Raw genomic sequence first — 15,548 nt, 5'->3', positions numbered from 1 at the left:
TTGCTTCGCTCCCCCACTGCTCTGTGTCCCTCTCATTGTCTGCTTTCTCTGCCACAAATACTTCATGTAGCACTCCCATCTAGCCCCTTCGGACTCATCATGGATCTGTCTCTCAAACCAGTAAATAAAAATAATAAAATTTGTATGTCAGCTTGTAAGTGCTCGCATGAAAAATGATGCAGCTGAACTGCCATGTCAGACTTTTTTTACTGATATAAAACCTCCAGAAATAAACACATATGGGTAATCATTATCATCCATACTGCTGATGTAGCACTACTCACATACACACCACAGCCATATGTAAGCCCTGTTTTGCTTTGGGTGTCCTTCCACAGCAAGAGTGACACTTACATTTTACAATTATGTGTGAGGATCACTTTAGTGAATCTATTACATACCTAACTGCACCTTATCCATTGATATTCCACCTGGTAATACATGTAATCAAACACAGCATGGAAAGACCACTGTATGTGTCAAACACCACCTAACAAGATATGTCAACTCCTAAGCAGGTAATAAGAAAACATTTGGCAAACTGCTAAAATATCTTTTTTAATATCAACATTGTAAAGAGGATACCTAATACTACCTACACATACTTATCTTACCCATACTAACTACACATAATAATCCTTAGCTAACCTATTCAACCTACACTACATAATCAAACTAAAACCGTAACAAACTACCTTTAGCTTTCTTTATTCTAGGCATATGACACAATAGGCAAATACAACTTCCACCCCACCCCCCTTATAACACATATGCACACAATGACAATGGAACTACTCCTAAACACATACTAACTACACATAAAGATCTAAACAAATGCATATTTTTTTTGGTTTAAAAAAATCTCTCCTTTAAATACATACACTATACACCGACCCTCTAATTCCACCTAAGAAGATAAAAGCAATTAAATCTACAAAGAAGTAATACCTATCAACTACACTATACTAATCCTAAACCAAAATCTTAACTGAGTTATGCTATAGTACCTATACAATCAATAGTTTCATAAAAACAAATGGGGGACAAGCAAGTTTCAAATGAGTGTATCAAATCTGAGCAGCAATCCTGTTCACCGCCTGCTGCAAAGTGTTAATGCTGCACATTACCATGTCCAGCTGCGGCTCCACACCTCCCATGTGCCTTTAATTCTGCCAGTTGTTCATGCCCTGCAGGTCAGTGCCAGATACCTGCCCAGGGGTTGCTGCTTGTGGCTGTACTGCCATGTGCATGTGTCCTGTTGAGGTTCCTTCAATGGGTCCGTGTCCCTCACCGTGGGGCACTATGGCCGCCTGTCTGAATCCAGCCCTGGATGCTTCCTCTTGGGCCTTTTGGACAGCGGACCTTTAGTTGGATGCCTTATCCTCCTCATATCGGCGTGTCATCCTGTGGTATCCCTGGTCAGCATGCCTGATATGACGGTAATGGACTTCGCGGATCCCATAGGCTTTAGCCTGTTCTGACATCATGTTGTTGGTTGTAAAGGATGGAAATATATATCAGACATAGCTGAGGCTGACCATGTGTAAACCTACAATATCCTAATTTCAGCAAGAACCTCATTTTTGGCACGTTCAGACCATACAATGATATTTTGCTTAGTAAAAACTGCAAGCAGTCCTCCGAAATACATAATCATCAAAAAGTTATGAAGCAAAGGTACTTATGTTACAAGATAGCATGCATACTAAATTTTCTCCTGTGCACAAATGTACCTGGGCACCTAATGGTAGAGGCTGAGAAGTATGTGTGATGTTGAGTACCCAAGGCATGGCACATATCATCACAAAAGGTAATCCTTGTAGTGGTTCAAACAGCATGTGAATGGGTAGACCCATAGATTGAGTGTGGCTAGCTACCCACCCTTCACATTGGTCTGCTGTACACTTTAACAACCCTGCCACATGCGAATAGATGGAACCATACATCATGCTCCAAGTACTATATTTTCCCCGAAAAAGCTGTTGACCTATACATTCCCTAGTGTCTGCTCCCATTAGTGTGTTGCATGGGAGCACATGTCGCAGTGTCGGAAATGACCAGCAGGACATGTGACAACAGACTATGCACATAGCCAGATGACTCCCCAATCACCTTTGGGCATCCCTTGCACAGCATGTTCATTTTGGGTTACTGATAGGCCAATGTGAACAATGCTCTGTCATATGTTTGAGACCAAACATATATGTCCAGTAGCCTGGCTTACTAAGAGCAATACATATCTGCCACTCAAGTCATGACATCAATGACAGATATCTGTCAAGGGGACACATCTACCATCTCCAGGTATTTCTGTACTCTTACTGACAGTCCCGCTAACCTCCATGCCAAGATGATTAATGGGATCCTTCTCCCGACTCACGACATCCACCCACCGGTGCTTTAGTTGATGCAAGCGGCGGTCCACACCAAATATACAAAGATGTAACATCACTTTCAACCAACGTTCCTTACGTTGACAGTTGTGATACCCCTGGACAGACCTTTCCACCTGAGGCTAACATGTTTGGGAGCTAATGTTTAACGAGCCACAGGAGGCCTCCAAACTCATTTTCTGAAAGGTGACGGGATCTGCAACTCCGCGACATCTTACTCCAAAAAATGAGCAGCCTAAAATATGTACAACCTTACTATACAACTACCCCTACCCCTAAAAGTTAAAAACCCTATAATTACAAACACCCAATACAACACTACACAAAATATAATTACAGAACACCAATTACACTTTGTAGACACTACAAGGACACCACAGACACCAACAAGACCAATGAACACCTCCAAAAACACAAGCCACCAAATACACCTCCAGCACTAAGCATAGACAAATAGTGGAAAGGAAAGTAACTTCACCCTTCCTGGTTTGCAGTATGGCAGAACCCTGCCAACAGTTCCTGGGTGGATGCAGCACGTTTTCAGCCTAAGCATTGCTTTTTTAACACTTCCACTCAATGCGTCAAAATCTCACGTTTGATGGTATTGTGTCTTTTTTTTACACTATAGGCCTAAATCTTTTTGTTTGATGCTTAGAATTGTGCAATGCATGTAAATCATACTATGTGCGGTCTCTACTATCATCCACAAGTATGAGGCCGTACATATGGCTAGCATCAAGGAAGACACACACACAGTCAGTGAACACTATCTACATGACCATGCCATGGTAAATGTGGCTGGCAATGGAGAACTATCTGCTACAGGTACGTGGTATGCACGCATAGGGCCCAATAACAACTTCTGGCGGAGCAGTGGCACAATGGTGCAAACTGCCACACCACCACTCATCCGAAGCTCGCTCCCGCTCATTAGGTTACTACTTTTCAGTGGTCTGGTGGGTGGACGGTGTGGCAGTTCCCCCTGCAGTGCCCTGTCTGAGGCGTACCCATTGCTGTGGCACTGTAATGGGAACGCCTCACAAGTTTCCTGCATAGCATGGACTCAAAAGTCTATGCTGTGCTGGAACCTATGTGCATGCACACAGGGGAGCACATGATATGCCCCCTGTGTGCATGTTTCATCTCCACCAAGTTTTTCATGGCAGTGGACTGAGTACCAGTATCATGTAGGTGATGAATTCTCAGCAGTATGGACAGTCAATTTGCTATTGAGTAGACACGTCTTACATTCCTTTATTGTGTCTATTAATGGCTACAAATGCCATTCCTGAAATGATACCTGTCAGATTTGATAACATGTAACAGGAGCAGGTCATGTATGTTAATTCAGTCACACATATTTTGCATTGAGATTTGGAGTCAATATTGTTCAATGTGCTCCACCATGAGAAGGATAGTGAGTGGATACAAATGTGGTTCTTGGTAGTATGCAATTGTCAATGCACAGTGTCCACTATGGTGACAGTAGAAAAAGGGGTTTAGGCATGGGTCAATCTTTCACTGTACAGTGCAACTGGTGGACTAACTACACTACAGGGCCTCACTTCTAGTAGACAGTGTAGGCCATATCTTCCACATGATATTGTCTAGGGTTCTGTGGCTGCGCAGGCAGAACCAGTGCAGCATTGCTCCAAGAGAGTCACATTATTTCCCTGAGAACTGTATTGTTGGCGGTCATGGGAGATGTAGTTTGTGCATGAAGCAACACCTTGCTGTCCAGTCAGGCGCCTTGGCAGAATGCTATTGTGATTTCTGCATAAATGAACATTTTCTGGTGTGCACATAGTATATGATGTGTGTATATGAGTGATATGATGTTGCGTGGTAGAGCTGATCCTGTGAGGTTCATATATGACCATATTTCTCAGTTCCATAGGTCTTGGATACATCTTCATGCCTTTTGTCCATGAGATCAACTTGTGAAAAACAGACTAGACACAGGGATTGGCTTGCTTCAGCAGGGTTTTTGGAAGCATCCTTTTACTAGTTATTTTATTTGTGATGGTTTTTGACACTATTGAATGCACACACAGGGCATCATGTATCATTTGATGCCACTGGGCAGCAGTGGATGTGAACTGGCTGAGCTGACCTGCATCTAAAGTGAATTTTTGGATTGTGACTTTCATTTGACATACAACACATCCACGGTTTGCCCACATTTGCAACATCACATGATATTGACTAGTGCTACCAGCAGACCCCCCCTTGCACCATAGTGCACGTTTGCCAGCTTAGTGTCCTCAAATGATGTCATGCTTTAAGGACACATTCCAGCGCCAATGACACACCATCTATGCAATTTCCTCCTTCTATGTGTCATACAGAATGCTTGACACATAGTTATTGGACAGGGCAAAGAGGCATGTGATTCTTTGTCATCATTTCACCTCACCTTAGGAGGCACACTATTTGATATTGTACCAGAGCCCCTGAACTAAGGTTATGTGTAAATGTGTGAGTTAATCATTGATGTTAGATGGGACAGGCCACCGCAAGGCCCATGGTAGATATCCTCAATGTAGGGTAAATGAATGCTGCACTTTGGTGTGGGCTGTTTTACTGCGTACCAATTAGGCAATGCAATGTCATACTGACAGACTTTGCATTGCTACATTGATAGGATTTAGGAAGCTGATCCACCAGAGCATCATGAATAGTGATCGTCCATCAGCACGTTACCTTATGCTTGTGGCCTACAGTTGCATAGATGGTGTCAACATGTGTGAGTTGTAGTATTGTGTTGCACATAAGCGATGTAGTATGATGAAAATTTGTATGCCCACACCAACTACGCATGCAGTGTCTCATTCAACCGAAGACTGATATGCCAACGCATTCCTACATAATTGACTGCCATGTGGTCTGTAACATGCTTGAGGTGTCCTTACAAACCAGTTGGCCATTCCCATAGGTCCCATTCTGGAAATGCTCATTGATGGGAGAATGCCGGAAGATGAATGAGTCATGTAACTGCCTGTGTACTTGGCAAGAAGGTTGATGAAAATGTCCTGATGCCCCATGATTGATTGCACATTCATCAAATAGGTGTGCTTCCTGTTACAGTAGATATGGGATGTTGGCACGGGAGAGACACAAGTTGCATATGTGTGCAGGCCATTGCCCCCAACACATGTGGGAATCCTGCAATGGCATTAAAGAATTGCTTGTTATCTTGTTTTTGCTGTACTGTGTTGGGGAAGTAGAGATACTGGCGTGTGTGACTTATGATTGCATCCAGTACATTGGGGAGGAACCTAGAGATGAATGCCTGAGATACTCCTGCCACTCTGGTTGAGGTGGGTTAAAAGTTCTAGATGGCTGCATGTGGAGTACAGCCAGTAGCTAGACCTGCGGAGGGATGTTGGTGCAGTGCTGTAATCTGGTGAAGAAGGTAGACAGTGGACTCTCTCCTGAGCCTGAAATGGGCCATGACCTCCTCCTCCCTGAGGTCTATGAGGCTTAACCTCTGGTTTCTTTTTTCTATGCTGTCTCTATGGTCATGGTGGTGGTCTCCTTGGTGCACCTAGCTGCAATAGCAATAGATTCATGGCGTAGTTGAGCTTGCCAACATGCTTTGGGTCTGTTCTGCTTTTCTACCAGTGTGCTAGCGTCATTTTTATGACCAGCTTTCCCTTTGCAGTAAAAACTTATGCTAATGGGACGTACAAGCAGTTTTTGAAAAGTAGCAGCTTTTCCGTAAATCCTTGTACATATATCAGCATCAGTTTTACAAGGGTTTCTCCAAGGGAATGCTAACTTTGCATATCATTTTTGGAAATGCCACTAGCAGAACTGGCATTGAAAAATATAGGCACAATAAGTGTAAAAGTTACATTAAGGGGCTCCAGGGTCGCTTTGTAAATATGGAGCAAAAAAAACCACTACATAGTTTCAGTGCTTTAGAAAGTGTTGGGATGCATTTTTTTTATCTACAGCTTTTAGGGAGCCTAGATGTGTGTGCTAGAGTTTCCTCTTTCCTTAAGGTGGCTGTTAGGTGCAGGAAATCCATTGAAGACTAGCTAGGATTTTATTATCAGTTTGTTTAGCTTGACCACATAAAGTACGTTTAATTGAGTCCTACATGTTTACCTGTGATTGTGCTTGCCTTTGTACATCTTTTATGGTTACCTTGAAATCTTTTAATTGATTTTTTTTTCAACTGTGTTGCTATGATTTGGATTTCATTGTACAATCTTTTATAGTTTTATGCAAAGCTGAATAAAGACTACTTTGTCTTTGACTTTGAATGGGACTATAATTAAGTGAACTGAAGGTCATTAGAATATGAATGAAGTTTTCCATTAAATCAGAAAAATACATATAGGCATCAAAGAGACAAAAGAAATGAAGCTCACAGAGATTTTTATTTATTGACTTTATTACAAATAGTCTAACAAAACAAAAAAGAAAAAACAGATGTTTTGTTAATTTCATTCTTGTGACCTACTGAAGGATCATTTCAAAATTCCACTTTAATACTAATATTCCAGACAGGGGATACAGATCTACAATTGAGGTCTCAGAACATATCTGACTCTTTTAAATATCATTTTCTGGGTGTAACTAAACACAGCTTTTGTGCTAGTTGATGGCTCTCACAGCAGAAGCAATAGTGCTGGCTCCAAGCTGTGGTGTCCAAGCCAAGGACACAATGATTCATGAGATCTCAGCACCTGACTGTCAGCAGCCTTTCTGAATAGTGATCAGGCACAGGCAAAAAGACAGCCCTGCTTAGACACTTTGACCCCTTTAACAAGAGAACCCTATGACCTTCCCCTTAATTCTACCATCCACCCCCATGTCTCCACTCTTGAAGAAATATTCAGCAGCACTTTGCTAACACGGACCTCACAGATTTTTTTGGGTAGCCTTTTCTCCATTCTCTCTCACTTCAGTTCTGGGTCTCCACTATCTATCCACAGGGATGCAGTCAATACACACCTACTGTGTAGGGAAGCTGTACCTATTCTCCATCATGTCATAGAAATCGCATCCCACTGATCCGTGCACTAAGACATTTATCACATAAGGAGTCTTACTACTATGCACTTAGAGGCAGATTGATTAAGGGTTTATGTTAGAACTGGGGGTCGCTAGTTGTCAGAGGTAGGTACCACTGTCCAAATAGGGACCCTGGCTTCTAGTCAGGGTAAGAAGGATATACTCTTTAGATAACCCCTGCTCACCCCCTTGGTAGCTTGGCACGAGCAGTCAGGCTTATCAAAGGCAATGTGCTAAATATTTGTACAACACTCACAGTAACACAGTGAAAACACCACAAACTGACTGCACAACAGTTTAGAAAAATAAAGGTATTTAAATCTAAGCTACACAAGACCAAAATGACAAAAATCCAACATACACAAGAGTTCTTAAGGTTGCGTTAACATAATCCACAGTTGTGTCACGTTTTAGCCAACAGTAAATTTAGATGCGACAAAAGTTCCAAGTGAAAGCTGTAGCGGTGAAAAGCAAGCAATGCGTCATCCCTGAGACCCTGGTTAGGCAATCCGATTACCCCGCTGGACGCAGCGTGCGTGTTGAGATGACTCCGGTCTGTATGGGGAGGGATGCAATACCTTGCGTGGATTCCAGTGCACAGGTTTCGGTGAAAGCGGCTCGCAAAAGCTACGATGCAACAATCTTTGAGGAGGCGACGATCTCCTGTGCGGCAACGATGCGCGGCTCAGCGTCGATCTTCTCCTCTCATGGCCCTTCGATGCGATGGCTCTGTGATGACTCTCGCAGCGACGTGATGCGGTCCGCAATTAAGCGGTGTGACGATCTCACACAGTGACGACAGGCTCTGCGATGATACTCGCAGTGACGGTAATCTTACCGCAGCGGACTGGTGCGTCCCACAAGCGAAGGATGCGACGACTCTGGCAGCGGCAACAGACGCTGAGACAATCTTGGCCTTCGCAGCGGTGGGTATTTCCTCGCAATGACGGGGATGCGCTGCATAATCAAGTGATGCGTTAAAACTTGCAGAAAGTCTTTAAAATCTTGGTTTCCAGCTTCCCAACACAGGTACAACTTCCAGAGGCACCACAACTGGCCCAAGCACTCTAGGAAGAACAGAATTCCCTCAGCAGAGTTCAGGGAAGCTGGGGGTGAAGTCCTTTTGTTCCTGGGACTTCTTAACAGGGAGCCAGCACTTCTTCAGGCCCTTGGAGATTCCTTTAAGCAAGGGGACACAGCTCAAAGCAAAGTCCTTCCCCTCTCCTTGGCAGCAAAGCAACTGCAGGTCAGTCCAGTAAAGTAGCAGCAACAGTCTTCCTTCTTCAGTCTTCCAGCTTTCTTCTTGGCAGAGGTTCCTTCTTGATTCCAGGATGATCTTATTTTCTGTAGTCTGGGGTCCTGCACTTATACCTCTAAAAGTCTTTGTTCCCTTTGTGCAGGAGGGCTCTGAGCCCGGTCTGAACCAGTTCTGGGTGTTCCTTGAGCACTTTGTTTTCCTGGCCTCTCCTTTCCTTTCAGAGAGAGGGGCAGGGTCATCAGTCGCCCAGCAGGAGGTGGAGCCAGCATTGTGGAAGGCAGGCACAGCCCTATCTGGTACCAGGTGCTATCCCCTCCCACCACTCTAGATGCAGCTGGAGCTATTCAGCCCAGGGATGGCCCACTCAGCCTCTGGGAACCACCCAGCCCTGCCACTCACAAACTAGACAGTCAATTCACAAATAGGCCAAGGCACACAGAAAGGTCAGACAAGAGAACAGCAACTTTCTAAAAGTGCTGTTCTCAAACACAGGATTTAAAAACCACCTTTCCTAAAAGATGTGTTATTAAATTCTGAGTTCAGGACTACCAGACTTTTATGTCCTATCTTGCTCCTATGGGAAGATATGCAGGCAACTACTGTAGCCAGCATTCCCCATTACAGCCTATGGGCAAGATAGCCTTACAATAGTGAAAAACGAAAATGGCTGTAATTCACTACCAGAGCATGTCACATGCACTGGTACATGCTCTACCTTTCAAATACACTGCACCCTGCCCAAGGGGGTACCTTGGGCCTTCCATAGGGGATGACCAATGTATACAGAAAGGGAAGGGTTAGGCCTGGTCAGTGTAGCCTAGTCAGTGGGGACACTGACCAGGAGGACATGGCAGTCCACAGACTGCACACAGGCACTGTGGTGACAGGCCTGAGACACCATTTTAGGGCTACTCGTGAGGGTGGCACAATCAGTGCTGCAGGCTCATTAGTAGCATTTGTATCACCAGCCCTGGCACACTCAGTGTAATTTACTAGGGACTTCCTGGTGATACAAATATGCCAATCATGGATAACCATTTACAATAACAATTTACGCAGGGAGCACTTGCACTTTGACACTGATCAGCAGTGGCAAAGTGCCCAAAGCATCTAAACTTGCAAAAACGTAACCCAGTACAGTGTCATAAATACAGGAGGCAGAGGCAAAAAGACAAGAGAAACCATGCCAACGATGCAAGGTCTCACAGTTTGTATTGCCGTTCTATCACACAAGCTGAGACAAGGCAACACAAGCCCTTGAATGGAATTTACTCAGCCACGCAAATTTACCTTGCATGGCTCTGCATGGCTTAGTTAATACAGTGTAACGCAAGGGAACGCAAATTGCTACCTCACATTACCCAGTCTTGCGAAAGCATTCCATAGGTGGAGCATCGGTGTACCCATGCATCCACTTATGGATTTTTATGCAGTCCTAGCATGCATTCAATGGCACACATAGAAAGAGAAAAATACCTAAAAGGATTGTTTTTGTGCAGGAAGGAGCCCCTCCTTGCACAAAACAATCCTACTCGTAATAAAGGCACCCTTGCACCATGGCTAATGAGTGCCTGCTATGGCACTAGGCAACACACAGTGCTACATATCCACCTCATATACCCGTGTGTGGAATGTCAGGGCAACAATCCGGGGGTCGCATATAATCTCTCTTTGGTCCATCTGAGACAGTACATCTGGAGACTCCTTCACCCCCATTGCTGATTGCCATATTCCTTTGACTTGACACCTTTGTTCGCCATAAGAGTTTCCCAAATCCTTTTTGTCATTCTACCCAGCCCACACTCATTTTCTGACATCCACCTTTAAAATCCTCCTCCACGTTTCAGTCCCTATGCCTGCAGATCCACCCTCAGACTATTGTGGCAGCATCAGACCATGTCTTCTATACTCAGAGATCAAAGTGTAACAGTCCTGGCTTTTGATGCGCTTTACATGCTCTGAATCGTTAGCAAATACTTGCCAATTCTATATGTGGGCTGTAGAGGTGGAGGTTTCGAGGGGTTGGCAGTACAAGAAGCATGAAAATGAACCATTTATAAAAGGGGTATCCTAATACATTTGACCTAGACGACATGGGTGTCCTTTTGCTCCTGGTCCTCTTCCTTCAATTCAAGGTCCTGCTGAGCCTTTAGGCATTGGCCATCCTACTAGTCCCTTTCCAAGTCCTCCTTTTCTGGTTTGTTTTGGTTCTCTAGGATCTTCATCATCTCCCACGTCTAACTAGTTCTGGTCACCCTGGTACTGGTTTTCTGAATCTGGGGGTTGTGGTTGTAGTCCTTTCTAATCCTGTTCTTTCTGGTACTGCTCCTGGCTCATCTCTGTATTAGCCCTCCCTGGATCTCCTAATCCTGGTACTACTGATTCTTATCTTGATTCTGCTGGGTACACATCCACCTAAACCTGTTGTCTTGGTCCTTCTTCTGCTGGAACTACAAGTCTTCCTGGATTAGGTAATCTCATTGCCCTGGTCCTTTTGGTCCACCACATACTCGCTCTACTGGTCTTGGTTCTCCTTATTAGTTCTTCTAAGGTTAGGCCTGGTCATTTCAGGTCCCTTCTGGTTGCCTTCGTCCTTATGGCTCTGGTTGTCCTGGTTCCGCAGATCCTCATCAGCCTGGACCTAATACTCAGTTCCTAGTCCTCCTGCTCCACTTGGAATGTCAGGACTCGGTTCCTTGTTTCTGACCTATTAGATCCTCCTAGCCCTGGTCCCACTCATTCTGACCTTTTCAGTCCATCTAATCCTCTCGCATCTGGTCCCTGATATTAATGGCCATAGTCCACCCGCTCCTGAACTAACTAGTTCTCTGGGTCCTTCTCCAACATGTCATGATACTCTTGGCCCTGTTCCTCCTGCTTGTCATCTTGGACTAACTCATCCACTTTATCCTGATCCTCCTTGTTAGCCATTCCTAGCCAATCAGATTGGTCATTATTGCTCCTGTAATCACTGTCTTCCTTGTCCTGTTCCTCGTTTTCCTCCTCATCCTGATTCTGCTTGTTTTGTTATGCCAGGCCCTGATATTCTGGGCTCTGTGCATTGAGCTTTCTTTTCCTCTTGGGTATGGCCCCACTGGTCTTCATTGCCCTGCTCAGATTAGCTCTTACCTTTTTGCCTCTGGTTGCCTAGCCCTTTCGGCTTTATTCTTCAGATCCTGTTCTCCTAGTCTTCCTCACTCTCAGTCTGGTTTGCCTAGCAATGCTCTTCCTATTCTGATCCTCACAGTCTGTGTTCTCTTCCTCTTTTTGTGCCCACTAGACTGGATCCTTTTGTTTCTGGTTCTCATTATTTTTCTTCTTAATATGCCTAATCCTCTTGTTCTTGTTCTTCTGGCCAGCTTGGTCAGACCCCTTTCTCCTGGCGTTTTTTAATTTCCTGATCCTCTTGAACCTTGTCCTTTTATCGTGGTCCTTTGAATCATTCGCATCTTGCCCATCTGCTTCACAGTACATAAGTTCCTGAGCCGGCTTGTCCTCTCTATCAATGTAGTCTCTTGTGTCCCAGACCTCTCAGGCCTTGAACTCGTAGCTCTCGTCTATCTGTTTTGGATCATCCTTATCCTCTTGTTCCTGTGCCTTGTCCTCAAGGTCCTTTCTGCATGAATATGCCTCCTTATTACGCATGGTTTCACTCCACATGCAATGATAACGCAGTTGTTACAACAACCTTGTTGTAACAACGCATACCATTACCCCACAAGTCATAACAACGACTTGCGGAGGGGGCGCGGGATGTTTGAATAGTATAATTCATTATTCCAACTCTAGTCTGTGAGGACAGTATGGAACTTCTCCCCCCTCCACAAGTCGTTGTTACTACTTGCGGGGTAACGGTATGCCTTGTTACAACGAGGTCGATGTAACGACCCCTTTGCAATTGCATGCAGGTGTTATGTTGTACTTTATCATTGTGTTGCATATTGCTTTAAGGCTCGTGTTAGGAGCGAGCTATCACTGGAATGCATTTACATCATTAATGTTCCTCTGTGTAAGTCAGTTGAAGCCTGACATTATTGCTGTATGGTTGTGCTTCCTGGCACCACCTGTTCTCTCTATTTTTTTACTTGGAATAAAGGAATTATTGAAGGAACCTTGCCTCCACTTCAATTCTACAATTGGCGACGATCGGAATCTGCATATATATATATATATTTTTTTTTTTTCTCTATTTATGGAAATTGACGAGAGAAAGACGGAAAAGAACACGGATAAAGAAAATAACATTGGATTTGCATCAGAATTTGTGGCAATTTTCTTTAAAGCATCGGAAACGTAAGTATTCGTTTCTATCTTAATTGCCGACTTACTCAAGGTATGCGAGAAGTCTGTTTCTGTGTGGCAACTTGAGCGGTTGGGCGGCGCACGCTTGCATCTTTTGACTGTTTGCCGTATTCTGTGCACGGTCTTCTAGCGGCGCCACCCTCGAGCCACAAACCCTTGGAACGTCTTCTTGTTGCTTCTTACGCTCGTCACTACGCTGCTTTTTAGCGCGATGATGCATTCGCGCAAGGTCACGTTGCGTGACCTTGCGTAGCGGCCATTTTGAATTTCGGAAAGAAAAGCTTTCGACAGTTTCTATCACTCAAACGAAGAAGCACTGGTTTTCCAAAAAACAATGGCACTATTAATTCAAAATAATTAGCGACGCATCAATACTTACGAGGAGAACAGGTGAGACTGTCGGGGCACATTATTTTTTTTATTGTTTGTTAGTAAAACGAATTACATAATTAAATATTTACTTTTATGGATACTGGAGATCAACCCCAGGGAATTTTGAAAGAAGAAATGGCTCAACAAAGTTTTGTGATTAGTCCTCCTCAACCTTTTTGGGCTACAGGTTCCCAACCTGACATGAAATGGGTGGAATGGAAAGAGTATTTCAACAACTATATTTGTGCTATTGATGAGAATGCAAAAATGAAACCTGAACAAAGGAAAAGGATACTGTTGCATTCTCTGGGACCTAAAGGCTTAAAAACGTATTCACGAATGCAAAAAAGTAATTAATGCTGACCTAAGTGAATTTGATAACGCCTTTGCAGATATGGATCATTATTTTGCACCTAAAGTGTGTATAGGTGTGGTAAGACACACATTTTTTCAGAGGAAACAAAAGAAAGAAGAGTTGGTTGATGAATGGTTTGATGACTTAAAAAAACTTGCTATTGACTGTAAGTTTGGGAATTTGCACGATGACCTCATTCGAGACCAATTAGTTATGCACAATGACAACTCACCGATTCAGGATCGTCTTTGGGTAAATGGTGACGCACGTTTAGATGACGTACTTGCTATAATGAGGAAGTCGGAAATGTCAGGGAGGTGTGCTACTGTTGTCAAGGACACGGTAAAGGAATCGGACAAAGTGTCATCTGCCATTTTCAAGATTCAAGGGACAACAAAAAGTCAGACTAAGCAATTCCAGAACAAGAACTTTAGTCAACCTTTCAGGAATCAAGGAAGAGACAACAGAGTGGATGACAGAAGGTGTTACCGTTGTGGTAGCAAAGAACATATGGCTTACTGCAAGTCGTGCCCTGCCTTGCGGAAAAAATGTAGTGTGTGTGGATTGATAGGCCATTTTAGCAAAATGTGCCGCAAGCGCAGTAATGTCAAATGTATTTGGAATGAGGATGTAAGTGCTAGTGAAAGTGGTGAAGATGAGGATGGTTGTGTGAAAAATGTGAGGGGGAACTATATGTTAAATATCATTGATGAAGCAATGGAAGGTAAACCAATTTGCGAAGTATCTTTAGGTGGCATTAAGGTGAATGTGTATGCTGATTCTGGATCTCCATACACGATCGTTAATGAGGAGGTATGGAGGAAGAAATTTACACATAAAATTGGGGACAAGTTGAATGCCTCAGATGTTAATCCTGTGAGTTACACAGGGGAGAGAATAGGGTTATTAGGTTTCAGATGGCTCACCTTCCTCTTTAAAGGTAGAGTAACAAGAGGTAAATTATACATAGCCAAAACGGGACCATCTGTCCTAGGTTGGTATGACCAGAAAAATCTCCACATCATCTTAGACCCTAACAGCAAGGAGAAAGTGTTAGTCTTATATGAGTGTAGCAAAATAGAACACATTTTAAAAAGTAGATTCACTAATGTTGTGAGTGGACAGTTAGGTGAGTTGAAAGGTTTTGAGGATAGAATCATGCTCAAGGGTGATGCACAACCTAAAGTCCACAAGGTCAGACCTATTCCCCTGTTAATAAGGGATGAGGTTAAGAAAGAAATTCAAGGTCTTTTGGCTGAAGGTGTCATCGAAGAGGTAGATTCTTCGGAGTGGATTCGTCCAGTAGTTGTAGCGAGAAAATCCAATGGCAAAATTTGTTTATGTATTGATTTACGGCATCTTAACAAAAATATTGTAATTGAGCGGTTTCCGTTACCTAAAATTAACGAGATGGTTTCTTCCTTAAGGGGGGCAACGTGGTTCTCTACGATAGACCTTTCTGCTGCTTACCACCAGGTAGTTTTGGAACTAGAGTCAAAACATCTAACAGCTTTCATCACGCCGTTTGGTTGTTTTCAATTTATAAGGATGCCATTTGGCCTTGCATCGGCCGCAGCTGTGTTTCAGCGTTTAATGCGCAAATTGTTTGGTGATATGGATGGCATTTGTTTTTTCCAGGATGATGTTTTAATTGCAAGTACCGACAAAGAGCTCCATGATGCTAAACTTTGGAAGGTATTTGACACACTTAATTCAGCAGGGTTAACTGTGGAGTTATCCAAATGTAAATTTGGTGAGAGAAGCGTCTCCTACCTTGGCCATATCATTAGTGAGGAGGGTGTCAGGCCAAAGGTGTCGCTAATAGAAAGCATTGTTGCTTCGC

The sequence above is a fragment of the Lissotriton vulgaris genome, unplaced genomic scaffold, assembly GCF_964263255.1.
Source record: "Lissotriton vulgaris unplaced genomic scaffold, aLisVul1.2 SCAFFOLD_2887, whole genome shotgun sequence".
In the NCBI taxonomy this organism is placed as follows: domain Eukaryota; kingdom Metazoa; phylum Chordata; class Amphibia; order Caudata; family Salamandridae; genus Lissotriton; species Lissotriton vulgaris.
Note: the sequence above shows the minus strand (reverse complement) of the source record.